Below are 27,782 nucleotides of genomic sequence, written 5' to 3' on the forward strand. Positions count from 1 at the left end.
GAGCACGAGGCGGCTATGCAGTGTCTGCAACAGACGTGGCCATCCACTGTGCATAAGCTACCTTACTGACATTGGCGGGCGAAGGAGCCAGCCACCGATTCTTCCTCTGCCCAGTGCCCCCACAAGCCTAGAGCCGCCCCTGATTGTACTGCTGCAATAAATTATTTCATCGAAGTGAAACACATGTTTAATAACGTGCTTTAACTCCTATCATCATGAAAATGATATCACGTATACAACTCAGTATTTTAGTTATTCAGAGAACTGTAATATCACGAATGTAATGGACTCTGTGTCCAGTTGGAGGAAGAGAGCCAGTTTAAAAAGCAAGTAGTGATTCACACACATAGGCACATAGAAAATCAAATACAAAACAAAGCATTTAACATGCTAGTTTAATTACGATGTGATTTGAGAAACTGGTTAATTAAACGATTTTAAGATGAAGTTTATAATGTTCTACTTTAAGACAAAATAAACTACGTGATTAAAGTGGAAATGTCGAGGTTGAAGTTGACATTTCGTGCTTTTTCCCCACAGTGTGCCTTTTTTCTCTGTACCCTAATAAACTTTCATATGACACTCAGACAGTGGGCTTACAACTCGGCTTTCCACGGCGACTTTGATATGTGACTTCTTTTTTATTTCTGGCACTGTGCGATTTCTGAATGTGAGCTTTCAAGTTTCTCCAACACGCTATGTCACTCGATCAACTTCCTTTTGTTGATTATACCACGGTTTATTTGAACAAATTGTATGTTTTTCATTTGCCTCCACTTGGTATTCGCTGAAATTCTTATATTTTCCCCGTGCTTTTCCCATTGTCTTTTCACAGAAGGCTGCGCTTAAGGGCGATTTATATTGATTTGCATATTCAAAGAGGCGTAATTCTGGGAGGAGTTGGGGCGTTACATAATGCCCGTGCACGAGCGTTACTTTTCACGCTGATCGGGATTTATGTAGCGGAAGAACGTGGAAGTTGGAGTACGCACAGATTCCTGCATCTGGATTTTTCTGTGCGTAAGCACATTTCGGCTTTTGTGCTTACGCCATGTTATAGTGCGAGTTCTACGCACGGCGTTATACATGAGGCCCCTGGTAGTTTGGTGGACAGTAGTAAAATTTGATTTTATTAAAATTTGATGTTATTTTGGAAGAATTAAGTAGATAGGACTGGTGGGCTTTTCTGGGCTGAATGGCCTGTTTTCGTCTAAATTGTGTGGAATATGGCTTGCCATCCATCCCGGCCAATACCCCCAGGCCACCAAAGGGAGCCCTCCCTGCGGCATGGAGGTGCCCCGAATTCCAGCAGGGCATCATGGACTATGTAGTTTTAGTGGACAGCCCTGCTGGATAACGTCAGGGCAACCAGGGGACACTGCAGGGAGACTCACAGGCGTTCATTTTCCTTATAGCCCGGAAGTACTTCCATGTCACAAGGACGGAAGAAATAATGTGTTTCCCGGCTAACGAAGAAAAAGAGTTTTCACTAACCCGGAAGTGCTGGGTAATCACATGAAATGAGAGATCAGAAGCACTTCCAGGTCCTGGACTATAAAAGACTGTGGGATATCCCAGACGGACAAGCTGAGTTGGGAGGAAGGGAACAACGCATCTGGGAGAGGGGGATTATTGTATTGATTGTGATTATTGATTTATTATTGTGTTTATTGGATTTATGAGTACTAGCCAACCCACGGCGTACCATATGCCGCATAATCAGGCCGGTTTTTTAAAGATTTTTAAGCACAGCAGGAGAAAATGAACATTTGAAAAATCGGTAATGTAATAAATCAGCAAGAAAAGCAACATTGTAACAATGCACGGAACGAACCAACACACAGTCGTCCGTGACTGAATACTGGTGGACCGCCATCGCACCTTCTCCTCCCAGACGGAGGGATTGGGGTGGACGGCGCTCATGCGTGGAGGGTGGAGCGGGAGGAGAGGAGAAGGATGTCCATTCCGCTCCCTCTGTCATGCTAGTCTGCTGATTTCTCGTTCGATATGCACTGCCCGCTCATGTGCCCACCTCCAACTCGTCACTTGAGTCGTTGTCGTCTTTGCACAGTCCAGATGCACCTGTGACTCGCGTAGACTTTCCATTGCGGGTTTGGCTGCTTTTCTATATATAATCCACCAATACATCCAACCACGGTAGTAGCGCGAATTGCTGTATGTAACATGTAAAACAGTTTGCTATGGTGCATGCGGTCGTGCATCGTAACCGAAAACTCGGTTTTTAAAGACTGCTCACTTCATTGTGTTTTAACCTCAGTTGTAAAGGAATGTTTTAAGGATCCCATGGGATACCCCTCGCAAACCGTTTTACACGCTGCATATGGCGATTCACCTCCGCGAGAAACATGCCTATATGAACAGTCAACGTGGCTGAATGAAAATTCAAAGTGGTGAATGTAAATGACGCCGCGTTTTCTGTGTCGTCGCGTCCGAGATGGTGGGAGTGGCTCTGTGAGTTGTCGTCGTATCCAATGGTCTTGGAGTTGGTGGGCGTGGCTTCTTCCTGTGTGCGCCATAGATGTCTTACTTGACAGCGGCTTAGTGAATCCATGCCCGTTCCGACGTGCTTTCCATGGGTGTCTTGCCTTAGTGAATTATATATATAGATAGTGGAGTGGAGGGTGTTTTGTGCACTTTATAATTGTAATAATGTCAAGAATTGGACTTTTATCTGGTGTCTGGCATTTGATCTAAGGGTTCAAGGGGACGACAGCACCCCCTATCTGTCACAATTGATAATAGTGATACTAGAATGCAAATACTTGTATTGTGTTTTTTATTTAGAGCTCTTTGCAATGTTGTGTAGTTCAAAATGTAGCTTAAATAGACTTGTGGCGGCTCAATGGTTTTCATACACAGCAGAGTCCAATTCAAGTGATGTGAAAATGGCATCGATTGAAGTGTGTTAGTGGTGGAGGGTCTGTGACTAAAAATTACTGTCAATATGGAAGGAGAAAAGCAACTGAAATAAATTCCCCATCTAGCTTTTAATATTAATTAAAAATGTTATATGTCTGTTTGAATTTATGTATATGTTATTTATTATTGTTGTTTATGGTCATTTTGAGTTACTTTTTCTCATGCTTTTATGGTATTTCTGCTGGATTCCCTTATCTTTTGATATTTGTGTTCTGTCCTCTTAAATGTGTCTCCATTCCATGTGGTTTTTTAGGGTGGAGCTCCCAGGAGGCGGGGTTGCCATGATGTCACATCTGCTGGCTCCTCCTTCTGGTTATTTATTCCAGGCAGCAGTTGAGTATTGTAGTCGTTGAAGTCTTTATACAAGTATTGGTTTTCTCTGAATTTTCAGGTTTTTTGAATTCTTTTTATTGAATGTGCAAACGGACAAGCTGAGGAGAACTTTAGACAGAAACGTGGAAATGTGACCTTCAGGTCAGTTGCCTAGAAACCCAAGCACAATGTAGTGGTTGTCAGATTTCCCAAAGTTGCATTGAAATGACACAAAAAACAATAAGAAATACTTGAAATTATAACAAAATTCTAGTAATTCATTAAATACGTATTCATTTTTAATAACTTAGGACTTGCAAAGGAATGAATAAAGAATGGGACCAAAATCTCCTCTGAGAGCCACTTTTCTCAACCTTCCAAGAACAGTTTGGTGACCCACAATGCCTTTTCCAGCATGATGAAGCACCGGGCCATAAGGCGAAAGTGAAAAGTAAGTGGCTCGGGGAACAAAACATCGACATCTGGGGTCCATGGCCAGGAAACTCCCAATTGAGAACCTGTGGTCAATCCTCAAGAGGCGGGTGGACAAACAAAAACCCACCAATTCTGACAAACAGCAAGCATTGATTCTGCAAGAATGGGCAGCTGCCATCAGTCAGGATTTGGCCCAGAACTTGATTGACAGACAGCCTGCCAGGGCGAATTGCAGAGGTCTTGAAAAAGAAAGAGTGCCAACACTGCAAATATGGACTCTGTGTACAAACTTCATGTCATTCTCAATAAAAGCCTTTGAAACTTCTGAACTGCTTGTAATTCTACTTCAGTCTACCAGAGAAACATCTGACACAGGTCTAAAAACACTGAAGCAGCAAACTTAATATTCGTGTCATTCTCAAAACTTTTGGCCATGAGTGAGGAGGGCTAGATCCCTATGTAAAAGGGTCCAAAATTAAATATAATATCACATTAATAATCACTAACCTTAAATATTCTAAAATTATACCTCACATGCTTATTTTTGAAATGTGTCATTGTTAGCTTAGAAGGCTAGGACCCCCTGTAAAGAAACAAATATCAAAAATATTCATAATCAACAACCTCCAAAAAGCATAAAACAACACTCTACATGCCTGTATAACTGATCCCGAGTTTTTGAAGTTTTGTGAAAAGGTCTAATTTTGACCTTTTTTATCCCTTTTGGAGGTGCACTGCATTAAGCCCCTCTGATCATTTCTGCTGAAGACACCTTTTGTTTTTTCTCTTTATTTTAAGGTTGTAATTTCCTGCCCAGAGTTTGATGCAAAAATGGCAAAATACACTGAAAAAAGTATAACATTGATGTTGGTCATTCAACGTAAATTTTCTCTTTCAAACAACTTAAGATTAGTCATTTAGAGTTGTAGCTTGAAATATTTGATTTCAGATCTCAATCAAAGTAAAAAAAAATGTTTGTACCAAAGTAAGTTATGGTGGTGGGAACAAACATAAAAATCCTATTTCAGTTAACCTTTTAGGTTGTTCGTGTGTTGTGTTGGAGGGCCGTTTGTATTTTCTTCCGATCGAACTTTCCAGCGTGCTGGCTTTCCAACTGCCAAAAAAGAAGAACACTTTCCCGAGTGGAGTGGAGTGGACGTGGCTATCCAGGTCTGGTCATTTTCAGCAGCAGACTTTTATAATGGAGGATTTCTGGTAAGTAACCCTGTTTCTCAACTGTTAATTGTAAGTATAAGAACTCGTAATAAAACACACTTTCAAGAAAGTTGTAAAAACGTTAAATAATTTTTTGTTATATATTTAACATTTACACTGCAAAATGCTTGTGTATTTGCTCTAGATTTTTAAATAAATGTAAAAGGAACAGCATTGGAATATGTTATCTATCTATCTATCTATCTATCTATCTATCTATCTATCTATCTATCTATCTATCTATCTATCTATCTATCTATCTATCTGTTATATAGTGCCTTTCATATCTATCTATCTATCTATCTATCTATCTATCTATCTATCTATCTATCTGTTATATAGTGCCTTTCATATCTATCTATCTATCTATCTATCTATCTATATCTATCTATCTATCTATCTATCTATCTATCTATCTATCTATATAGTGCCTTTCATATCTATCTCCTTTCTATCTATCTATCTATCTATCTATCTATCTATCTATCTATCTATCTGTTATATAGTGCCTTTCATATCTATCTATCTATCTATCTATCTATCTATCTATCTATCTATCTATGTTCATAATATTTCTAATGGCATAAAAACAGGTTACAACAAATAAACCATTTTAAATTGTAACAACTGAAAAAATAGATTTACTTCAGTACAAAACCAGTGAATTACAACCAATCACTCTAAATCGGGGTGCCCAATGCATCGATCGCGATCAACCAGTAGATCGCAAAGGTAGTGCAGGAAGATCGCATTGCATTCAAAACAATTTTTTTTTAAATGTTAGTCTATCACAACGTTTCTCAACCTTTAGTATTTGCAACCCAAGTTTTCATAACAGTTTTAATCGCACCCCCTAATGTTTTTTTGAACGGAGCCCACTAATACCAATTTGCTCTTTTTTAATTAATGATATATCATAGATGCATATTTTATTATACCTACTCAACTTTTATTGACATTTATCTAACTCTATATTTATTTTTCTAGTATCAGAATGTAGTTTAATTTGTTTTGGTTTCAATAGATGGATTTTTCATATTTTTGATTCTTGTTTTCTTTTTTCACATCTTCGCACCCCCTTTTTGTTACTTCGCGCCCCCATAGGGGGGCCCGCCCCACAGTTTGAGAACCACTGCGCTATCATATGTCCTCCCTATGGCATTTGCCACTTGATTGACATACAGGGCAGCCAGTCTGAGATCTCTTTTCTTCTAACACACTGGTCATCCCACACGCACGATGAAACACGCAAGCTACTGCAAAACTCTGGCTGTGATTTAGTTAGCCTTCCAATTTATATCGACTAAGAAGCGATTTAAAAAAATAGTTGTTCGTGGGCTGGATGTGGAATTGGAAGAGGATTTTTATTCTCACAATGTCACAATCGAAATGTGTTTGTCTGATCTGTCAATCTATCATTGCTATTCCAAAGAAGGAAAATGTGGAAAGGCACTTTCAAACTGTTCATAAAAACTACGAAACTGACATCCTTCCAAAAAGCGATCTGAGAAAGAGAAAGGAGAGGGAACGAAAATCGCAGTTAATCGGACAGCCGTCATTTTTCACATTCAGCTGAAGTCTGGGGCTCTTGGACAGTTTTGGAACTTACTCACAGAAGAAAAGTACCCAAACATGAGGAAATGTGCTACCTCCTTGACTGCATTATTCGATTCTACTTATTTATGCGAGTCAGCCTATTCCCACATGAAGATTATTAAATCCAAGTACTGTAGTGACCATAAATGTATTGAATTGTTATTGTGCCATAAAGGTTATTCAGTTATGCAAGGTAAGTCCACATATATTTTATATATAAACTATACTCCGTGTATATAAATATATATATATATATATATATATATATATATATATATATATATATATATATATATATACAGTGCATCCGGAAAGTATTCACAGCGCATCACTTTTTCCACATTTTGTTATGTTACAACCCTTATTCCAAAATGGATTAAATTCATTTTTTTCCTCAGAATTCTACACACAACACCCCATAATGACAATGTGAAAAAAGTTTACTTGAGGTTTTTGCAAATTTATTAAAAGTAAAAAAATTGAGAAATCCCATATACATAAGTATTCACAGCCTTTGCTCAATACTTTGTCGAAGCACCTTTAGCAGCAATTCCAGCCTCAAGTCTTTCTGAATATGATGCCACAAGCTTGGCACACCTATCCTTGGCCAGTTTCGTCCATTCCATTTGCAGCACCTCACAAGCTCCATCAGGTTGGATGGGAAAGCGTCGGTGCACAGCCATTTTAAGATCTCTCCAGAGATGTTCAATCAGATTCAAATCTGGGCTCTGGGTGGGCCACTCAAGGACATTCACAGAGTTGTTCTGAAGCCACTCCTTTGATATCTTGGCTGTGTGCTTAGGGTCGTTGTCCTGCTGAAAGATGAACTGTCGCCCCAGTCTGAGGTCAAGAGCTCTCTGGAGCAGGTTTTCATCCAGGATGTCTCTGTACATTGCTGCAGTCATCTTTCCCTTTATCCTGACTAGTCTCCCAGTTCCATCCCCACAGCATGATGCTGCCACCACCATGCTTCACTGTAGGGATAGTATTGGCCTGGTGATGAGCGGTGCCTGGTTTCCTCCAAGCGTGACGTCTGGCATTCACACCAAAGAGTTCAATCTTTGTCTCATCAGACCTGAGAATTTTGTTTCTCATGGTCTGAGAGTCCTTCAGGTGTCTTTTGGTAAACTCCCGGCGGTTTGCCATGTGCCTTTTACTAAGGAGTGGCTTCCGTCTGGCCACTCTACCATATAGGCCTGATTGGTGGATTGCTGCAGAGATGGTTGTCCTTTTGGAAGGTTCTCCTCTCTCCACAGAAGACCTCTGGAGCTCTGACAGAGTGACCATCGGGTTCTTGGCTACCTCCCTGACTAAGGCCCTTCTCCCCCGATCGCTCAGTTTATATGGCCTGGAGTCCTGGTTGTTTCGAACTTCTTCCACTTACGGATGATGGACGCCACTGTGCTCATTGGGACCTTCAAAGCAGCAGAAATTTTTCTGTAGCCTTCCCCAGATTTGTGCCTCGAGACAATCCTGTCTCGGAAGTCTACAGACAATTCCTTTGACTTCATGCTTGGTTTGTGTTCTGACATGAACTGTCAACTGTGGAACCTTCTATAGACAGGTGTGTGCCTTTCCAAATCAGGTCCAATCAACTGAATTTACCACAGGTGGACTCCAATTAAACATCTCAAGGATGATCAGGGGAAACAGGATGCACCTGAGCTCAATTTGGAGCTTCATGGCAAAGGCTGTGAATACGTATATGTACTTGTGTTTTCTCATTTTTTTTTATTTTTAATAAATTTGTAAAAACCTCAAGTAAACTTTTTTCACGTTGTCATTATGGGGTGTTGTGTGTAGAATTCTGAGGAAAAAAATGAATTTAATCCATTTTGGAATAAGGCTGTAACATAACAAAATGTGGAAAAAGTGTGAATACTTTCCGGATGCACTGTATATGTATATATATATTTTCCATATGCATGTTTTCATGCCATATGAGTGTTTCACACTCAAATCCAGTTTTATAAATGATCCACATTGGAGCATTTTCCACAAGATCAAATGCAAAGCCAAAACAAAATGTGGAAAATGTGATGCGCTGTGAATACTTTCCGGATGCACTGTATATATATATATATATATATATATATATATATATCATTTTTAATGTAGGTAGATCATTTCGACCTGGTCATTTTAAAAGTAGCTTGCAAGCCGAAAAAGTGTGGGCACCCCTGCTCTAAATGATTTGCCCCAACTTAAAAAATAGATTTACTTCAGTTTAAAACAATTAAATTGCATCCAATTACTCTAAATGATTTGCCTCAACTTAGAAATTGTGGGTTCAATAAGATAAAAAGAATTATATTATTTCAGATGGAAAATATTAAGTGTGGGTCATTCCCTCGATTATTTTAAGTTGAATGGAGGTTATACTTCTTTCAGTGGAGGTTTTCAGGTTCTAAAGGGGCAAAAATAGGTGGGGGAAATCCTAAAAGCTGGATGTCTTTCATAAGAAGACATTAAGACGAGCCGAATGGCCTATCATACCTGTGAGCTTTTGTCATACCGGGTAAAAAATAACAAAAAAAAAAAAAGTGAAAGCGATTTCAAAGTGTTTGGAAGCAATTCTCAGAGCCTCCAGAAAATATTCCGACTGCTTTATTTTTTTCCCTCCTCAAGTAATACTCACTACCTCAGAACAAAGTGAAAACAGAATTGTATCATTTTTTGCAAATGTATTAAAAATCAAAACGTAAACTATTACATTGACACAACTAATCAATGCAATACACATCTCACATTGTGGATTTGTCGATGATATCATTTTGTTTATTTCTGGAATTTTATTAAGGTGTCAGCCACATGTGCAATATCTCTTCAATTTCAACTAAGTTTGCACCAGGCGTGTTTTATTAAAAAATACAGGAATCTTTTAGAGGAGAGGGCAGGATAAAACTGATGAGTTCCATTACACATTTAATTTTGAAACTGTGGTGTATACCGTAAGTGAAGACGGCACTGTCAAGCATGCGCACATCCCATAGGAATGCAAGATCAAAAAAGAGATCTTTTTGATTTCTCCTCGACAACAATGAGATCAGAAATAAGAAATAAAACAGAGACGTTCTCCTTTTGTTTCATACTTCTCTGATTTTTCTCTTGAGAAAAAATACCCCAAAAGGGTGTCCTCTTCAGTTTCTGCAGAGATCTCAGCAAAGTCATACAAAGGAATTCCGATTTTCCAAGTAGTATCATGAATTCTTTTTTTTTTTCCAATTTGAAAGTATTTGCGTTGCGTGCTCAGTAATAAAGGGTGAAATGTAAGGATGGGTGTAGTAGAACACAAAACTGGAATCTTTGGTTCAGAATAATCCAGGGAGATTCACTCGAAAGAGGCCCCGAATATTCAGTAATAACTCCCGCTAGGACGCAGCAATCTGAACGAAACAACGTGCAATGTGCTCCTCAGTATATGGAGCTTCAAACAAGTCGGGATGCCCCTGCGTCGGAGTGATGAGGTAGGCGCCGGACAGCCGTTTGCATCTTCAAGGTGCCTACCGCCCGTACTCCTTCACTCAGTCACTCGACTTCTCATCAAGATGGTGGTGTACAGTATTTAGCAGCGCGTCTTCATAGGGTCACCAATTCGTTTAAGCGATGTCAGAATCAACTGGATGATTGTGAGTTAATGGAAGGTGGCTTCCAGCAAGATGGTGCAACATCTGCAAGGAGCATGGAAGAAATGGAGTCCTTCTTCGGCAAAAGGGGCTTTGTCACCACGGTCGCCAGATCTGACACCCCCAGACTTCTTCTTTTGGGGTTCTGGTCAAAGGAAAAGTCTATCAGAACAAGCCTCGCACTGTGAAAGATTTGAAGGAAAACATCCAACGTGAAATTGCTGCTATTCCCCCCACCGAGACGCTTGTCGATAAATGCGAGCGCTGCGTCGAAATGTGTCTGGCAGAAAACCGGAAGCAGGTTGAGCATCACATGTAATGCAATCGATTACACATACATCACGGTATATAGGGTATTTTGTTTGGTTCAGATTGTTTCATCCTAACGGGAGTTACAACAGAATATTCGGGGCCTCATCCGAATGAGTCTCCCTGTACTATTAATTTATTTTGCTGTGCTCCAGTTAGATTCTACTCATTCTAGAATAAGAGAGAAATGATTTCAAATGCTGAGTTTCTTGGGTCGAAATCCCACTGCTGACACCACTGTATGACCACGAGCAAGTCACTTTTTCTGCTTCAATTGTAAAAACAAAAGAAATGTAACCAATCATATGGCAAATGTTATAAAACACCTTGAATAAGGGCACCAGTCCAATAATAAGTAAAAAAAATGTGAAGTCTTGAAAGAGATCTCACAAAATATACCATGCTTTTTCAAACTAAATTCTCAATTTTACCTTAGTTGCATCTCATATCTCCTTTTTGACTAATGCTACGTCTTTTAAGGAATTTTAGGAGAAACCTCCTTGACAAAGTTGATTCTTAAATGAAACATAAATGTAAAATCTCATGAGCCATCAAAGATCAAAATTTGAGAAGTCAAATATTCCTATGGGATGGGGTAAACAGTACCACCTCTGGACGAGAGGGGGCGCAGATGCCAATGACTAGATCTGTAAGGTGTAGACGGGATAAAACATCTGGCTCTGCCTCACTCCAAAACTAAGCCCCGCCTCTTCTTCTGGGCTGGCGGTAGATATTCCAACCAATGACGGTCGTCCTACATGATAGAGCTCTCTGGAAATCTGACTCCGGAAGAGCGACATTTTCCAGCAAAACCTTAGTTTGTCTGTCACACAGTTCTATTGTTTAATGTCAAATTTTTCTGTTATTTAAATGGAGTTCACATAGCTGGTACCCAGATGATTCCTTTTGCATCCATCCCAAGTATGTGGCCCTCACAGTCTACATTTGTATTGCTTCAAATATATATTGTGTGTATTTTATTGTTTTAATCTGTTTTATCACTTTTGTTCCCAAAAATAATTCTATTTATACAGACCCATTTCCAAACAAGTTGGGTGAGTATGCAAAATGCAAATAAAAATGAAATGATTTTTAAATGCTGTTTTACCAATATTAAATTTAAAGCCATACCAAAAAAAGACATCTAATATTTAAACTCATAAAATGAAAATAAACTTGCAAATATAGGCTAATTTCAGTTTTGAAGCCTGCAGCATTTTCAACAAAATCTGGAATAAACACTAAATTGCCTGAAGAATGAGAAAATGATGATAAAAAAAAAATGTTTGGAACATTCCACAGGTACGTAAGAAATTAAACAACAGGTGACACTCTCATGATCAACCTTAATAAAAGGACATCCAGTTGCCATGACTCTGTTATATGTCATTTGGTATGGGATTTGTAAAAGCTGTGCTAAGGTTTGTGGTGTGCCATCAGTTGGAATGAAAAATGCAATGCAGTTTATTACTACATGCAAAACAAAATACATCCCAATATATGGTGTACTGCAAACGTTAACACTGAACATCTCCAACAGAGAGTAATTGCTGGACAAACCAACATCAGCGTATCCACCTTAATAAAAGGACAAGTGTCTGTATATGTGTGTCTGTGTATCTGTGTGTCTGTCCAGGGTTAAGCCTGTTATATGCCACTTAGTTGGGGATCTGTAAAAGCAGGGTTCATGTTTCTGGAATTTAAAATGCAATATATTTTACTATTATATGCATGTAAAATATATTCCAATAAATGCAAACTGAATATTTCCAATACAGAATTACTGCTGGATGGACGGAAACCAACTTATCCTTTTTAATAAAACAAGTTTCTATGTATCTGTTGTAATGGACAGCCGGGTCCCATGCCCGGTCGGGATGACCCTGCTGTATATGGTCCGGGGAATCAGCCATGGACTTCTCAGTACCTCCCCCGGGACGCTTGGTGGCAGCCTCCCTGGTTGATGATGCCTCAGTTTCCCGCAGGGTTTCATGGGAAATGGAGTTCTCCCCAACCCTGTGGGGACCCAGGATGGCCGCCAGGGATTGAGACAGATAATTAAGCCCAGCTGGTTTAATCATCAGGCCCACACGGGAGTGCAATTGGGAGCACTCCTGGGAGGGCCATAAAGGAGCCAGCAACCACCACTCTGGGCCAGAATCGGGAGGAAGAGGACGAGGTTGCCTGAGAGGATGAGTGGTGGTGCCAGCGGAAGGATTGCTGTGTGTAAAGTAAGGTGCTTTGGGACAGTGTTATACCTGTGGGGTTCACGGGGAAGACGAGCCCCACAGGGGAAAAGTGTTTGAACTGTTTAAGTGTTTGGGACTGTGTTGGGCCTGTGGAACACGGGGAGGAGAAAATTAAAAAGATTTCTGTTTAATTTACACGTGCCTCAGTGTGAATCTGTGCCGGGTCGGGCGCTTTATATAGCGCCTTATTCACACTGTGTATCTGTTTGCTTTCTGTGTCTCTGCTATATGCCATTTGATATATGATTCATAAAAGCAGGGTTCATGTTTGTGATGAGCCATCTGTTGGAATGATAAATGCAGTGCATTTTGTTGCTACATACATCACAAAATCTATTCCAACAGATGGTGTGCTACATGGTGTAAACGTTGAACATGTCCAACAGAGAGTAACTGCTGGACGGACCAAAATCAGCTTATCTACCATAAGAAAAGTTCAAGTGGCTATGTAAGTGTGTCTGTGTATCTGTCTGGTTGCTAAGGTTGGAAGAAAATTTCAAAAGCAGGCAAAATATGTTAAAAAATGATAATAAAAATACCAAATAAGGGTGTGAAAATAAGAAAACTGCTAAATATAACACTCAGTGTGGGATCTGCTAAAGCAGGGTTGTGATGTGCCATCAGTTGGAATGAAAAATGAAATGCATTTTACTACTATATGCATTGAAAAACATATTCCAATAAATAGTGCACTGCAAGTGTTAACACTGAGTATTTCCAATAGAGAGTTACTGCCTGGACGGACCAAAATTAGCTTAATAAAACAAGTGTCTGTGTATCTGTTCACTTTCTATGTCTGTTATATGCCATTTGATATATGATTCATAAAAGTAGTGTTCATGTTTGTGATGAGCCATCTGTTGGAATGAAAAATGCAGTGCATTTTATTACTACATGCATCACACAATCTATTTTAAACAGATGATGTGCTACATGATGTGAACTCTCAACATGTCCAACAGAGAGTAACTGCTGGATGGAAGAAAATCAGCTTGTCCACCTTGATAAAAGTTCAAGTGTCTATTCATGTGCGTCTGTGCATCTGTGTGTCTGTCTGGTTGCTACGGTTGGAAGAAAATTTTAAAAATAGGCAAAACATAACGTTAAAAAATGATAATAAAAATACCAAATAAGGGTCTGAACATAAGAAAACTGGTTATATACCACTTAGTGTGGGATCTGTTAAAGCAGTGTTAATGTTTATGATGTGCCATGTGTTGGAATGAAAAATGCAATGCATTTTACTACTATATGCATTAAAATATATATTCTAATAAATAGTGGACTGCAAATGTTAACACTGAGTATTTCCAATAGAGAGTTACTACTGGACGGATCAAAGTCAGCTTATCCACCTTAATATAACAAGTGTCTGTGTATCTGTTCACTTTCTATGTCTCTGGTATATGCCATTTGATATATGATTCATAAAAGTAGGGTAGGGTGGCACGGTGGCACAGTGCTAGTGCTGCTGCCTCGCAGGTAGGAGACCTGGGTTTGCTTCCCGGGTCCTCCCTGCATGTTCTGCCTGGGTTTCCTCCGGGTACTCCGGCTTCCTCCCACAGACCAAGGACATGCAGGTTAGGTGCACTGGCGATCCTAAATTGTCCCTAGTGTGTACTTGGTGTGTGTGTGTGTGTGTGTGCGTGTGCCCTGTGGTGGGCTGGCTTCTTGCCCAGGGTTTGTTCCCTGCCTTGTGCCCTGTGTTGGCTGGGATTGGTTCAGGCAGACCCCCGTGACCCTGTAGTTAGAATATAGCGGGTTGGATAATGGATGGATGGAAAAGCATGGTTCATGTTTGTGATGAGCCATCTGTTGGAATGAAAAATGCAGTGCATTTTATTACTACATGCATCACAAAATCTATTCCAACAGATGGTCTGCTACATGGTGTAAACTCACAGCATGTCTAACAGCGAGTAACTGCTGGAGGGGCCAAAATCAGCTTATCCACCATAACAAAAGTTCAAGGGTCTGTTTGTGCGTGTCTGCGTATCTGTGTGTCTGTCTGGTTGCTAAGGTTGGAAAAAAAAAATAAAAAAAGGCAAAATATAATGTTAAAAAATGATAATAAAAATACCAGTTAAGGGTTAACAGTCTACTCTTTGGTCCAACGTTATAGGCTGGCAAAAGTGGCATGGTAATGACTTTCTTGCACTCACTCACCCCATATGAAGGAGGTTTATAACTTTAATGACTGACAGCTTTGTACGGTGAGTGAAAATAACGATAAATCAGTTCCAAGCCCTGACACAACTAGGCTAGAGTCGCTAAACCAAGACAATACAAATGCGATGCCTACTGGATTTTCCCAATAAAACACTTTGACTATAAGAATGATCAGTTCAACCAGGAAGTGACAAAAACTGGTGGCTTTGTCTAAAGAGGAAAAGACCACCACAAGGGAAAGGGATTGGGTGCATATCATTATACCAAACCAAATGGACGACCCCCTGACTCGGATATAAAAGATGAGGTCCACGTTGATTATATGGATTTCATCCCGTCTTGGATGGGCAGCACAGCTAATCAGGCATAGAAGGAGCTTTCACGTCATTTAACAAGCAAGGATGGGTCGAAACTCGCTGCTTTGTGCTAAACTGCACAAGAAAACAGTTGAGCAGTTAAAAATATGACACTTATCAACTTCAAAATGCAATTACAAATTAGCAATAAACAAGAACAATTAGGGATGAGCTAAGGGAAGTGACCGTTAGGACACTCAAAGAAATAGCTGCTGAAAATGGAGCTTAAGTTAAAAATCAGTCATATCAAGCAATCATGTAGTCATCATTAGCAACATTATGCTTTGGCTGTATTTTAAAATTGATTTAACGATATCTTGATTAACGATAGTTAACAGTGCTAACTGTTGCAGTATTGTGAATATAAAGGTCAGCTCTGTCCTTAATTATGCGAGTGAGTGTCGTGGCTCCTTCTTTGACCCTAACGCTGCGCAACCCTGAACTCAAGGCAATTAGTTACTTAAAAAACCGAATGTAGGGATGCACGTCTCTGTTATACTGTAATGTTTTAAATGGCTTCCCCAGTGAAGATACAAGCTACTTAAAGCTGATTTCTAGGAATTTAATTTGTAAATTCCCATCGTTCGACATAAAATAAACAACATACGCGCTGCAGAATTTTAACGGGATACAAATACATGCAGTTGAACAGTAGGAGAAAGGCGTCCCTCCTCTTAGTGACTCGGCCCAATAGCGTGCCTCCTCTCCTGATTGACAACCAGGGGCACTAATCGCAGATTAGACAGGAGTGCCGCGTTACCGGCCTGACTCAAATCCCACCTGTCACACACACACACACACACACATTGAAACAGCAGATGCCGCTCGCTCTTATCGAGCTACTAGACTTGATATCTGGGCACTGACTAGCGAATGTATATGAAAACAGAAATAAAAACGTCGACTTTTATCAAAGGTGCTGGTTGTTCTGCTTCAGCCCACTTAGCTGTCTGGGCATTTATATTAAAATAATGTCCTATTTCTCACGTTGGGTTTGCTTGCTCTTTTCAAAACTGTACTTAATTTTATGTGAACCACTATTTGCATACAAACACGGTTAATAATAATAATAATAATAATAATAATAATGTGCTACTATAGCAGTTACTCCTGCAGCTCATTATAAATCCAACTAGTCGATGATGCGCAACGCATACAGCCGGTGCTGATTAATGAGAAACTGTAGATAAACTCGCCAGTCTGATTCTTCATTGATCTCGCCGTGTTTAAAAAGCAGCACAGAGTGCAATTTTCACTTGTCAGTCACTTAACAGAATAGGGACAAAAGCTGCCCTCAGCCCCCAGCCCCGGGTTTACAGTAGCGCCCCCTTACCTTTTCTTGTTAAAAGGGTCAAGCAATTTAGCACGTATCCAGTTGCCTGTTTCGTCACGAGAAGCTTCTCATTTTTAAGACTAATTTCTTTTTGAGTTAGTCTACCCTGCAAAATAAACCGAGGTGGTCGTCGAGCTTCTCTGCCTCACCTCGGAGTTTCCAAGGCAGATGCGCATACCTGCTCTCAGTGATGAGCGATCGTGCGCGGAAACACTTCGGAACGGTAGCTGAAATTATATCTCGCTGTCTTTCTCAACTCGAAATGATGCACTCGCTGATGATAAGGGGCGTAATTTGAGCGGAAATTTAATTTTCTGCAATTGTTTCTTCTATTTACACGCTGAGCCTGTGCTTTAGAGCTCTCTAGTGGCGCCGCTTTAGTACTGTGCGCTCGGCTTTGCAACAAAGAAGCTTCAGATGACTCCAAGAAGACGATTCACAGTCCACGTGTGTGAAACTTCAGGAGACCTTCGCTATCTATCTATCTATCTATCTATCTATCTATCTATCTATCTATCTATCTATCTATCTATCTATCTATCTATTATATAGTTGCCTTTCATATCTATCTATCTATCTATCTATCTATCTATCTATCTATCTATTATATAGTTGCCTTTCATATCTATCTATCTATCGGGTGGTCCAGATCTAATTATGCAATTTTCATTATGATATAACTTATTAAGTTTATTACATAGAAAATCACCCGAAAAATCCTGGACCATCAAGAAGTGTGCGAGATGACGACATGAAGAATCATCTTTGTGCCGAACTGGAATCATCCCCGCATAAATCAAAGTCATCCAGGCGATCTGGATCTGCATAATTAGATCTGGACCACCCTGTATCTATCTATCTAACACTTAGTTGATATTAGGCTTCAGTTTTATATAGTGCCTTTCAAAGTGATTGCTATAGCAAAACTGAGGCAAGAAAGTAGTACTGACCAGGCAGTGTTATTACATACCATTAAGTTATTATTTATAACTTCATTATATAATAGGATAGCACAGCTAGATCTATCTATGATATACTTCCTTTCTATCTATCTATCTATCTATCTATCTATCTATCTATCTATCTATCTATCTATCTATCTATCTATAACACTAATCTGAAATTCAATAATATGAAAAGATTAGGCTTCAGTTTTATATAGTGCCTTTCAAAGTAATTGCTATGGCAACATTAAGGTAAGAAAATAGTACAGACCATGCAGTGCCATTACAGACCACTTAGCTCTTATTAATAACATCAATTTATATAGTTAGGACAGCATGGTGGTGCGGTGTAGGGCTGTTACCTTCACAATAAGGTGGCTGCATCTGATATCTCTTCTGCCTGGAGACTCGACTGTGGATCTCCAGGTACCTGAAGATGACCTAATGGAGAGCCACCATTATAACCCTGCCACAACCCTTAATCTTACCCACAGTGTACCCATTGGAATCAACTCCACCTACTTGGAGCTCCAGAGTTGAGGTGTATAGCTGTGGTGGCAGCGGTTCATGTCCTGGTTCCTTCCTTTATGGTGTTTGCAAGTACTGCCTGTGTTCATGCCATGTGCTCTGGTTTCCTCTTACAGTCTAAAGGCATGCAGGTTAGGTGGATTGGTAAACCTAAATTAGCACCTGCTCTCTCTGTGTGTGTGTGTGTGCTCACACTGCAAAGGACTGGTGCCCTGTCTAGGGATTGTTCCTGCTGTGTGCTCAATGCTTACTGGGATGGGCTCCAGCTTCCCTTCTCTGGATAATGCAGGTTTGGAAAATGAATGGATATAAGTAGTTATTAATATTTGAGCTGAGAGCAGCCTTTAGGCATTGAAATTTTCAATTTGCTGCCTTCAGCCAGGAACTGACATTGACACTAAACATGTCACCGAGCTGCGGTTTTTCAGTACACTCCTGAATTCAGACATTAGTTCTGTCCCCCCAGCTCTCTCTGATTAGTCTGCATAATGCCTGTAGCCTTCAAAGCCTCCCCTATGTATTCTCCTTTTTTTCCATCCAAGCCCCCCCCAACACACACACACACCAAACTCCCCATCCACCCCCATCCGCCCTCAAGGAATTTCTGGAAGAGAATCAGAGATGAAATCTATAAGATTACCAGGGCTGTACATGTGTCCTAAAGATGACAGGAGTGTCCCCTGCCTGAGCTTATGACAATATAGCACAGAGCGTCAAGCTACAGTAATGCTGCAGATTTTATTTAATAACATTCTTTGATTACCTCATTTAAAACGGAAATGTGTGTACCATACTGCATATTCAGAGAAAACATCTTTGTTTGTTTTCTTCAAAGCATCTGGAGTGTAAGAATTACAAACTCCGTGTGTGTTTAGAGGAGAATATTGGAGCTGGAATATCAAAAGGGTCTTACAGAGCTGCAAACAGACCTCCAGACAACCAAACAGGCTGCCGCTTTAATAGCGTGACACTGCGCGCGCACACACAAACACACGCGCGCGCACGCACACACACACACTCGCACACACACACACGCACACACACACAGTCGCGCACTCACACACACGATACGGTGCAGTACACTCCTGTACGCTGCTTAGATTTGGAATGACATACACAGCATGAAACAAAACACGAACACGGAGGCTTTTCAAAAATAACCCAAGATATAGCAATAGGATTTATGTTTTAACAGTCATATCTGAAAAGTATCCTTCCGCTCTTTCTCATGGGTTGATTTGAATTTAGTTCTGATAAGTTTTGACTTGGTTGTATGGAATATTATATGTTTTTAATAAATTCAATAAGAAAGAGAAACTTATCTATAATAGATGGAGCTAAATTACATTGTACTCACTGCATACTATATGCATCTTTACCTTTATGTACAATTCATACTGCATGTGATATTCATATAATAGGCATATTTGGAAAGGCAGTATATCATATAGATAGATGTGAAAGGCACTCTATTATAGCCATAGAAATCTGAAAGGCACTATACTTGGTGTATACTGTATACAGGCAAATCATTGTATTGTACTGTATATGTGATATTAATTTCAAAAGGCACTTTGTCATAAATTAATGTAAAAGGCACAAACCGTTTGATGTAAAAGACACTACATACTGTACAATGTATTAAAAGGTAGATTTAAAACTCACTATTTCATAGATAGATGATTCTGAAAGACACTCTACTCAGTGTATTCTGTATTCATGCTTATCTTTGCATGCAAATTATACTGTATGAGAAACTCATATGATAAGTACATTCAAAGGTTGCTACATTACAGCCAGATGTTGAAGCCACAAAATGGCATTGATGGTTAGATGTGAAAGGCACTAAACACAATGTCTTAATAGATAGAGTTGAAAGGCAATGGACGGTCTGCTCTGCATACATCCTAACCTTTGCATATAAATCATGCTGTATGTGATAATCATATGACAGAAAACTTTGAAAGACATAAGGAGATGTGAAAGACATTAAATAAATGAAACAATAAGAAGATTCGAAAAGGTGCTGTAGATGTATCTTAAGGTTCAGTATTCAATATTTATTGTAAGATGCTTACCTTTGTATACAAATCATTCTATTGAAGCTATATAACAAATAGATATATAGATAGATAGATAGATAGATAGATAGATAGATAGATAGAGTGAAAGGCACTATATAATACATAGATAGATAGATAGATAGATAGATAGATAGATAGATAGATAGATAGATAGATAGATAGATAGATAGATAGAGTGAAAGGCACTATATAACAAATAGGGTTCGCTTCCCGGGACCTCCCTGCGTGGAGTTTGCATGTTCTCCCCGTGTCTGCGTGGGTTTCCTTCCACAGTCCAAAAACATGTAGGTTAGGTGGATTGGAGATTCTAAATTGACCCTAGTGTGTGCTTGGTGTGTGTCCTGCGGTGGGTTGGCACCCTGCCCCCGTGACCCTGTGTTCGGATTCAGCGGGTTGGAAAATGGATGGATGGATGGATAGATAGATAGAGTGAAAGGCGCTATATAACAGATAGATAGATAGAAAGGCACTATATGATAGATAGATAGAGTGAAAGGTGCTATATAACAGATAGATAGATAGATAGATAGATAGATAGATAGATAGATAGATAGATAGATAGATAGATATGAAAGGCACTATATAATAGATAGATAGATTTAATTAGAACTTTGTTTTCGTACTGTTTGCTTGCCCAGTGGATGTGGTATGGAGATGTAAAATTGCTTAATTGAATTTCGGAGACAGATAGATGTTCTCTTGTCACGCTACCCTTTAATGCACTTCCACTAGCTAATAAAGCTGTTTTATAGTTCAAATAAACGTTATATTTTTATACGAACGTGCGTAAGTCTATTTTAAACGTTCCAAAGACTATTAGCCAATATATTATTACTGGGTAGTTTCAAATGTTATTAACATTTTCCAGCACGTGCATCAGTTGTCAGCACTGACACAAAATGGTCAAATTCTGATTGTTACAGAGCTTCGTCTTTATATAATAGATTTTAAGCGGAGACGGATGTGGAAAGTGATTAGTTCAGGTGGCAGGTAAACGTGTTAAAATCAATCAATAAAAAAAAAAAACTCGCAGTCGAGGGATGATTTCGCAATAAAGAAATGATACAACGTACGGAGGCGCCCTCCAGAAGTCAGTGTCCAGAGCTCTGTCACTGCATATCGGTGACCGGTTCAGTGTCAGTTAAAGCTGAAGGCTGTAAATCGAAAGGTTCAAAGCCTAAAACGGCTGCAGTGTGCCCTTGTATTTTTATATCCATCCATCCATCCATCCATTTTCTAAACCCGCCTCATTTTGAGTAGAGTTTCTGGGAAACTGTAACCGGCAAGCATAGGGCAGAGATAATACACCGAAATGACTCGAGTCCATAGTAGGGGAACACACACAAAGACAGCAATTTGGCATCACCAGTAGACCTATTCTGTATTTCTTTGCACAGTGGAAGGAAACCCCCGCGAACAAGGGAAGAGCATGCAAACCTGGGATGTGAAATCCAGCCACCTTGTTGCGAAGGTAGCAGCGCCATCGTACCGTCTCTGTTATAATAAGGAAAGTAATAAGCACTGATTGGTCAGTAATGACACTTTAAAACAGCGATCACCGTGAAAGACGCTATACAGAGCTGAAGTCTAATCAGAAGATATTGAACGTCAAGATAGATAGATAGATAGATAGATAGATAGATAGATAGATAGATAGATAGATAGATAGATAGATAGATAGATAGAGTTTCCCGCAACCTGTGCAACTATTACTACCACTACAACTAATGTTAATAACATATTTTATTTATACAGCGCCTTTCCCATGCTCAAAGCGTTTCACGTAACCTCAGAAAGAGCAGAAATGTAACATTGGATACAAATATTTTCTAAATGGAGCACTGAAACAGATCAATATAGTAAATACAAAGCATTAAATAGAATAAAAGACAATAAACCAGGGGAAAATACTACATTCAATAGTAGAAAAAAAAAGCCTGAACAAATAACATAATTTATTATTTAACACACACACAAATTATCCTGAGCATCTGAACCGAGAGGTATACTGAAAGAAGGGGCAGAGTTTTAGGTTAAGATAAAATACTTCCTGAACAGAGGCGCTATATAAAACAATTCTTCATTCTTATTTAATTACATTTAACTATAAATATAAAAACACACACAATATATATAACATACTGTGTATATTTAGGTATAAATATAATTATATATAACTATTAATTATATTTTATATAAATATAAAACTCCCGTTAATGGCGTTATATAAAACAAAAGTTGATATTATTGAGCGCCAGATTAGATAGATAGATAGATAGATAGATAGATAGATAGATAGATAGATAGATAGATAGATAGATAGATAGATAGATAGATAGATAGCCACTGTACAGACCTCAGTAGTTACATAATGAGATTTTGGATAAAGCCAGTTTACATAGAAAAAGGATAGGTGATTGTAATAACGGTCTGTAATGGCACCAAGCACGCTGTACTTGTCTGTTTCCCCAATGTCGCTACTAGCGATCGCCGAGAAAGGCGCTATATAAAATTGAAGCCTAATCGGTTGATATTTTTGAAGCTCAGCATAGTTTATGATAGATAACATGAAAGGCACTATATAATAGATTGCCTGCTAATAGATAGCAGTTTTAAATGTTCGCATAATGAGGTTATTAATAAGCACTTAACGGTCTGTAATGATACCCTGTGGTCTGTTCTACTATCCTACCGCGATCACCGTGAAAGGCGCTATATAAAACTTTAGCCATTCGGTTGAAATTATTGAACGTCAGCTTAGAGTAAGACAGACAGATAGACAGAGTCAGAGTTATTTTTATGATGAAGGTATTAATAAGGATTTAACGGTATGTAATACTGTATGTCACCGTGGACTGTGGGTCTCTGCTCGTCCTTTTATACTTCGATGTGTTGCTGCTAGTTTTCTAATAGCAATCGCCATGAAAGGCGCTTTATAGAACTGAGGTGTAATCGGTTTATATTTTTAAACGTCAAAAAAGATTAAAATAGAATGCTATCATATTAAAATGTCACGGTGTGGGCAGTTTTATGCGCTTCCACTGACCAATGAGGCTGCTTTATAGTTTAAATCAAACGTATTTTCAGCAGAATTCTACAATTGCGCACGTCTATTTTAAACGTTGTAACCAATAGATTATAACTGCGTAGATCCCAGTGTTATTAACGTCTTCCAGCACGTGCCCCAGCTGTCAGCACTGACACGAAGTGATCAAATTTTAATTGCCACAATCGGAGATTCGCCTTCCTAAAATAGATTTCAAGCGGAGACGGATGAGGGGAGTGATCAGTGCAGGTGACAGGTAAACGTGTTTTTTTAAAAAAAGCAAATACGTAAATAAAAAGCTCGCAATCGAAAGATAACTGGGCAATAGAGAAATGATAAGAAAGCAGCAGGAGGAGCTTGGGCAGAAGTCAGTGTCCAGAGCTCTGTCGCTGAATACCGAGAAAAGCTAATCGTTGCGCAATCTGCGCAGCCTCGACCGCTTAGAGAGAGAGAGAGAGAGAGAAAGAGAGAGAGAGAAAGGATCTCATAATAAAAAAGAGAGAAAAAAATGAATCTGCCCAATTAAAAAATAAAAAAGAAGGACCTCTACGCTGATGTATACAGCGTGCGAACACGCCGCAGCTGCCAGTTAGCCGAGCTCTGAGACACACAAACTGGAAGGAGAGCTAATTTATGGCTGTGCATGCTGGTTGCGTGCTGACAAAAGAGGCGCTGCATCTTTAAAATCCCGAAGAATAACACCGAGCCCGTTCAGACCAAACCGTGCCATGATAAGGACTACTAGCACTCGTACTTTTGGAGAGCCGCTACCAGTTAATCAGATGTAGTACTCGGTTCCTGTGGGGTTCCCCCTTGTCTGTTCATTGCCTGGGAGTCGGACTGAATCCGAGTCACGTGACAGTGCCCGAGGCAGAGATTGAGAGAAAAGCGCTTCATTCCTTCTTCCACCGCCATACTGTATTTTATACTAAATCTCATTTTTATTCCAACATTTTACTCCCGCTCGGTGAGTACATTCTCAATGGCATTTTTAAACAATTTTTTTTTGTCTTTTTATTTTTTTTCCTCTTTTGCTGGTGTTTAAGAAAAAAATAAGAGTTGAAAGTGAGGTTTTTAGCCTTTTTTTCAGGATCCAAGTTTTTAGCATGCAGTGATTCTGGATCATGGTTTTCACAGTGTCTGTGTGACTCAGTTTCTATAAAATATGCAACTGGTTTTTAAAAAAAAAAAAATCAAGCGGGTGGCAGTTTTGTTTTTAAACGCATGTCTTACTTGTTGGTTTTTGCCGATTTTTCTTTTTGTGTTTTTCATTTTCTGACTTTTGCTGTCTAGCTGTGATTTGCCATGTATTTTGCAGTGTGGTTTTGTAGAGTTTTGTGATTTTGCGACCACGGTGCAAGTCACTGTGCGAGCGTCTGAATTTATTTTATTCCTGTTTTGCTTTTCAGGAAATGCCTTTTTTTTTAAAACCAAAAAAAAAAAAACCTGGTGATATTTTAACTTGAAACTTTTCTTGCAGCTTATTCATCACAGGTTACATACATATTTTTATTTTTTTCTTTTTCTTTCCTTTTTGAATTTCTAACACTTTTGCCTGTTTCGGTATATTTTTGAAGATAAGGATTTTTGCTTTAGTTGTTTAAAACGATGGCTGTGGAAGGTTTCTTGCACAAAAAAAGTGCGTTTTTGGTTTCCTTGTCAACGAAGACGAAATGATCAGCTGAGACCCCCTTTCCCTTTTCGCAGGTATTACATCTGGAATTGTGCATTTCAATGATTAAAATACAGTTTTTATTTAATTTTTATACAATAAAGGCGACACAATCCTGAAATGATATTTCTGTGCCTGGTTTATTGTTTCAATCAGTGTAACATCTTTAAATTGAAGCCTTACCCGACACGGACGGTGCAGTTATTTCTGTAAAACCAGTCTTAACAATTTGTGTATCTTTTTGGGGGGGACAGGTGCTTGGCGAACTTTGAAAATGTACGCAATGCTGGCTTTGAGGGGACTTGAACAAGTGTGTGTGTGTGTGTGTGTGTGTGTGCGTTTTGTTTTCCTTTACCTGTTTTTTTCTCAGGACCGACCTGCGCTCTTTAACTTGATAGCACAATAAGAGCTCAATGACCCGACTGCTGCACGTTTGTTTGTTTTTTTTTTATTATTTTTATTATTTATTATTATTATTATGATGATGATATGGAAAATATTGCGCAGGTGTCCCAACAGCTGGGATCCACGTAGACAATCGCGATTTTTTTTTTTTTGGACTGGGAGGACCGGTCCGCGCACACCCCGGCAGCCCGGCGCCCTCGTTGTCTGACGGCTGCTCTTACCTGCGCCTCTCGGAGGGCTCCGCAATACAACTGCGATGCTCGCGGCGGCGGCCGGTCCTTCTTCGCATTGCTGCAGACCCATGATAAATGAACGGTACGGATGCCTGAAAATACATCGAGGTGTTGGACGCGTTTTGGAAGCACCGGCTGACCTGCCGCCGGGGACGCGTTTATTGTAAACTTGTAAAGAACGTTAGCGTTAAGCGAGCCGGTAAGGATATAGCTAGGGGGGTCTTCAAATGGCTACTGCTACTACACGGATGTGAACGAGGGGTTTATGGTCACTACAAAATGTGCATTAAAAAAATAAATAAATAAACGAAGAATCGCTGGTTGTAAATGGACCCCTGAAGTGTATTCGGCTTTCCATATATACAGACCACTTGAAAGCCTTACGTTAACTCTGTAATAGTTTAACCCTGGTGATATTGCTGTGCAGTATTTCATAGGAAAAAAAAATCGAGAACCCGTCATTTATTTATTTATTTATTCATTTATTTATCGCGGGGTCTGTGCATTGCCACTTTAGTCTCATGTTATCATTTCATAGGTACGGATATTCAAGAAAGCATTGAGGTTTTTTTGTTACTCAAACTGGGCGAATTCTGAGGACTCCATCCTGTTCACGTGTCCTATTCATTGCTGGGGTCGGAGGCTGAGGGGCAATTCAGCAGGATCGGGTTACCTGTAAGAACTTTACAAAGAAATCGTCATAGGGTTACCTTGATCATTAAACTGATTTATTATTATTATTATTATTATTATTTATAGCTGAGGTGACAAACATTAGTTTGAACGAGACAATGAGTGACAGCGTACCGGTGAAGTGACTTGCTCCTGGTCACACAGAGTCTAGGGTGGGATATGAAGTTCAAAGCCTTAACCTCAAGTCACACTGCCATTGTTATTTTTTTTTTTTTTTGTTCTCTCTTTTTGGCGGTTTGCTGCTTAGCTCCGGATCTGGATAACAAATCAAAGTGATTTACCCCAAATAAGAGTTCTTTAATGGCTCATTTTTGGTTCTTTACGTGGTTGTGTGGTGTACCCTATAGAAGCTTTGGTTGGCCAAGCACCATTTCTACCTGGGGAGGGCTCTTGACACGTGAAACTGTGTTTTTGTGCCTTGAAAATAAGAATATAAGAAATTTGACAAATGAGAGGAGACCATTCCATCCATCACGCCCGTTTTGTCTAAGTTGTCCCAATATCTCATCCATTTTTTTTTTCCTAAAGGTTATCAAGGTTTATAGTTCAACTCCATGTCTCTGTAGTTTGTTCCATAGTCCCTTTGGTAAAGAAGGGCTTCCTGGCTTCAGTTTTCGATGTATTTCTCCTTAATTTCCACTGATGTCCTTAAGTACGTGGCTCACCCTTAAGTTTTGCTGGATCTCCTTTATCGATGCCTCTGACCATTTTGAAGATCTTGATGTGGTTCTTACTCAGTCTTCTCTTTTTGTGACTAAACAGGTTTACTTTTTTGAGTCTGTCACAGTACGATATGTCCTGAAGTCCCGTGATGCACTTGGTTGTTCTCTTCTGCTCCTCTTCAAGTGCTGTTATGTCTTTCTTGTACCGTGGTGATGATCTGAACTGCACACAGGGCTGCAGATGTGGACTTATTAGTGCATTACATATTTTGAGCATAATGTCCCTTGACTTACGTCCAGCAGTTTTTACAATATAACCTAAGACTTTACTTGTCTTTTTATTTGTTTCTGTGCCTTGCTTAGTCAATAAAAATGTTGTGTCAACATAATCCCCTAAATCCTTTTCAGAAGTTGCTTCCTGTAGCTCGGTGTCTCCCATCTTGTATTTACAATTGATGTTCCTTTTGGCCACATGCAGTACTTTGCACTTTTTTACATTAAACTGCATTTTCCTAATACGTAATAAAAAAAAAAAAGCATCTTTAATGTATGGTAGGCTACCTAGCAGGACACTAATGCATTAAGAAAACCCTGACTCGGCCTGTGTTATCGTACACAGCCATTAATTATCAGGAACCCACTGGTATTTCACAAATCTCTTGCCATCTATTTGTAGTTATTATTTACTGTAAGGAGCCTGTAAAACAGACCTACTGTAAGTTAAGGTTCTTTCTGGACCGTCACATGGATGGGCCTTTTGAACACAAAAAAGGGTTACCCTGTTCCACCAACTCGGAGGAATCACACTGGCCTCCTTTATTTTTAAGGGTGTAGAAGAAGGATGTGTGCCGCGCTCCTAACGCCTGGACTTTGTTAGCTGAGGGATGGCCCAGGAGCATCTGATGAGATTCTTTTCTTCAAATAACTATAACTGGCACAACTTTATTATTATTATTAATGCTCCTACCATAACTG

General features: G+C 39.5%; 1 protein-coding gene and 1 long non-coding RNA gene across 9 annotated transcripts in view; one reads left to right on the forward strand and one right to left on the reverse strand.

The window, feature by feature from the left end:
* LOC120530128 overlaps positions 1–16,925 on the reverse strand; it is a 44,484-nt gene extending 27,559 nt beyond the window's left edge. Inside the window, exon 1 of the long non-coding RNA XR_005633907.1 lies at positions 16,541–16,925. This is a non-coding gene — a long non-coding RNA (uncharacterized LOC120530128). The remainder of the gene's footprint in view (positions 1–16,540) is intronic.
* Positions 16,926–23,281: 6,356 nt separating this feature from the next.
* LOC120530126 (RNA-binding Raly-like protein) overlaps positions 23,282–27,782 on the forward strand; it is a 1,108,526-nt gene continuing 1,104,025 nt past the window's right edge. For 3 of the 8 annotated variants that reach the window (XM_039754308.1, XM_039754312.1, XM_039754309.1), the window contains exon 1: positions 23,282–24,109. The gene's annotated coding sequence lies outside the window, so the exon portion shown is untranslated. The remainder of the gene's footprint in view (positions 24,110–27,782) is intronic. The other 5 variants (XM_039754313.1, XM_039754315.1, XM_039754310.1 and 2 more) reach the window with 4 other exon arrangements.

The sequence above is a fragment of the Polypterus senegalus genome, chromosome 5 (genome assembly GCF_016835505.1).
Source record: "Polypterus senegalus isolate Bchr_013 chromosome 5, ASM1683550v1, whole genome shotgun sequence".
Classification (NCBI taxonomy): Eukaryota; Metazoa; Chordata; class Cladistia; order Polypteriformes; family Polypteridae; genus Polypterus; species Polypterus senegalus.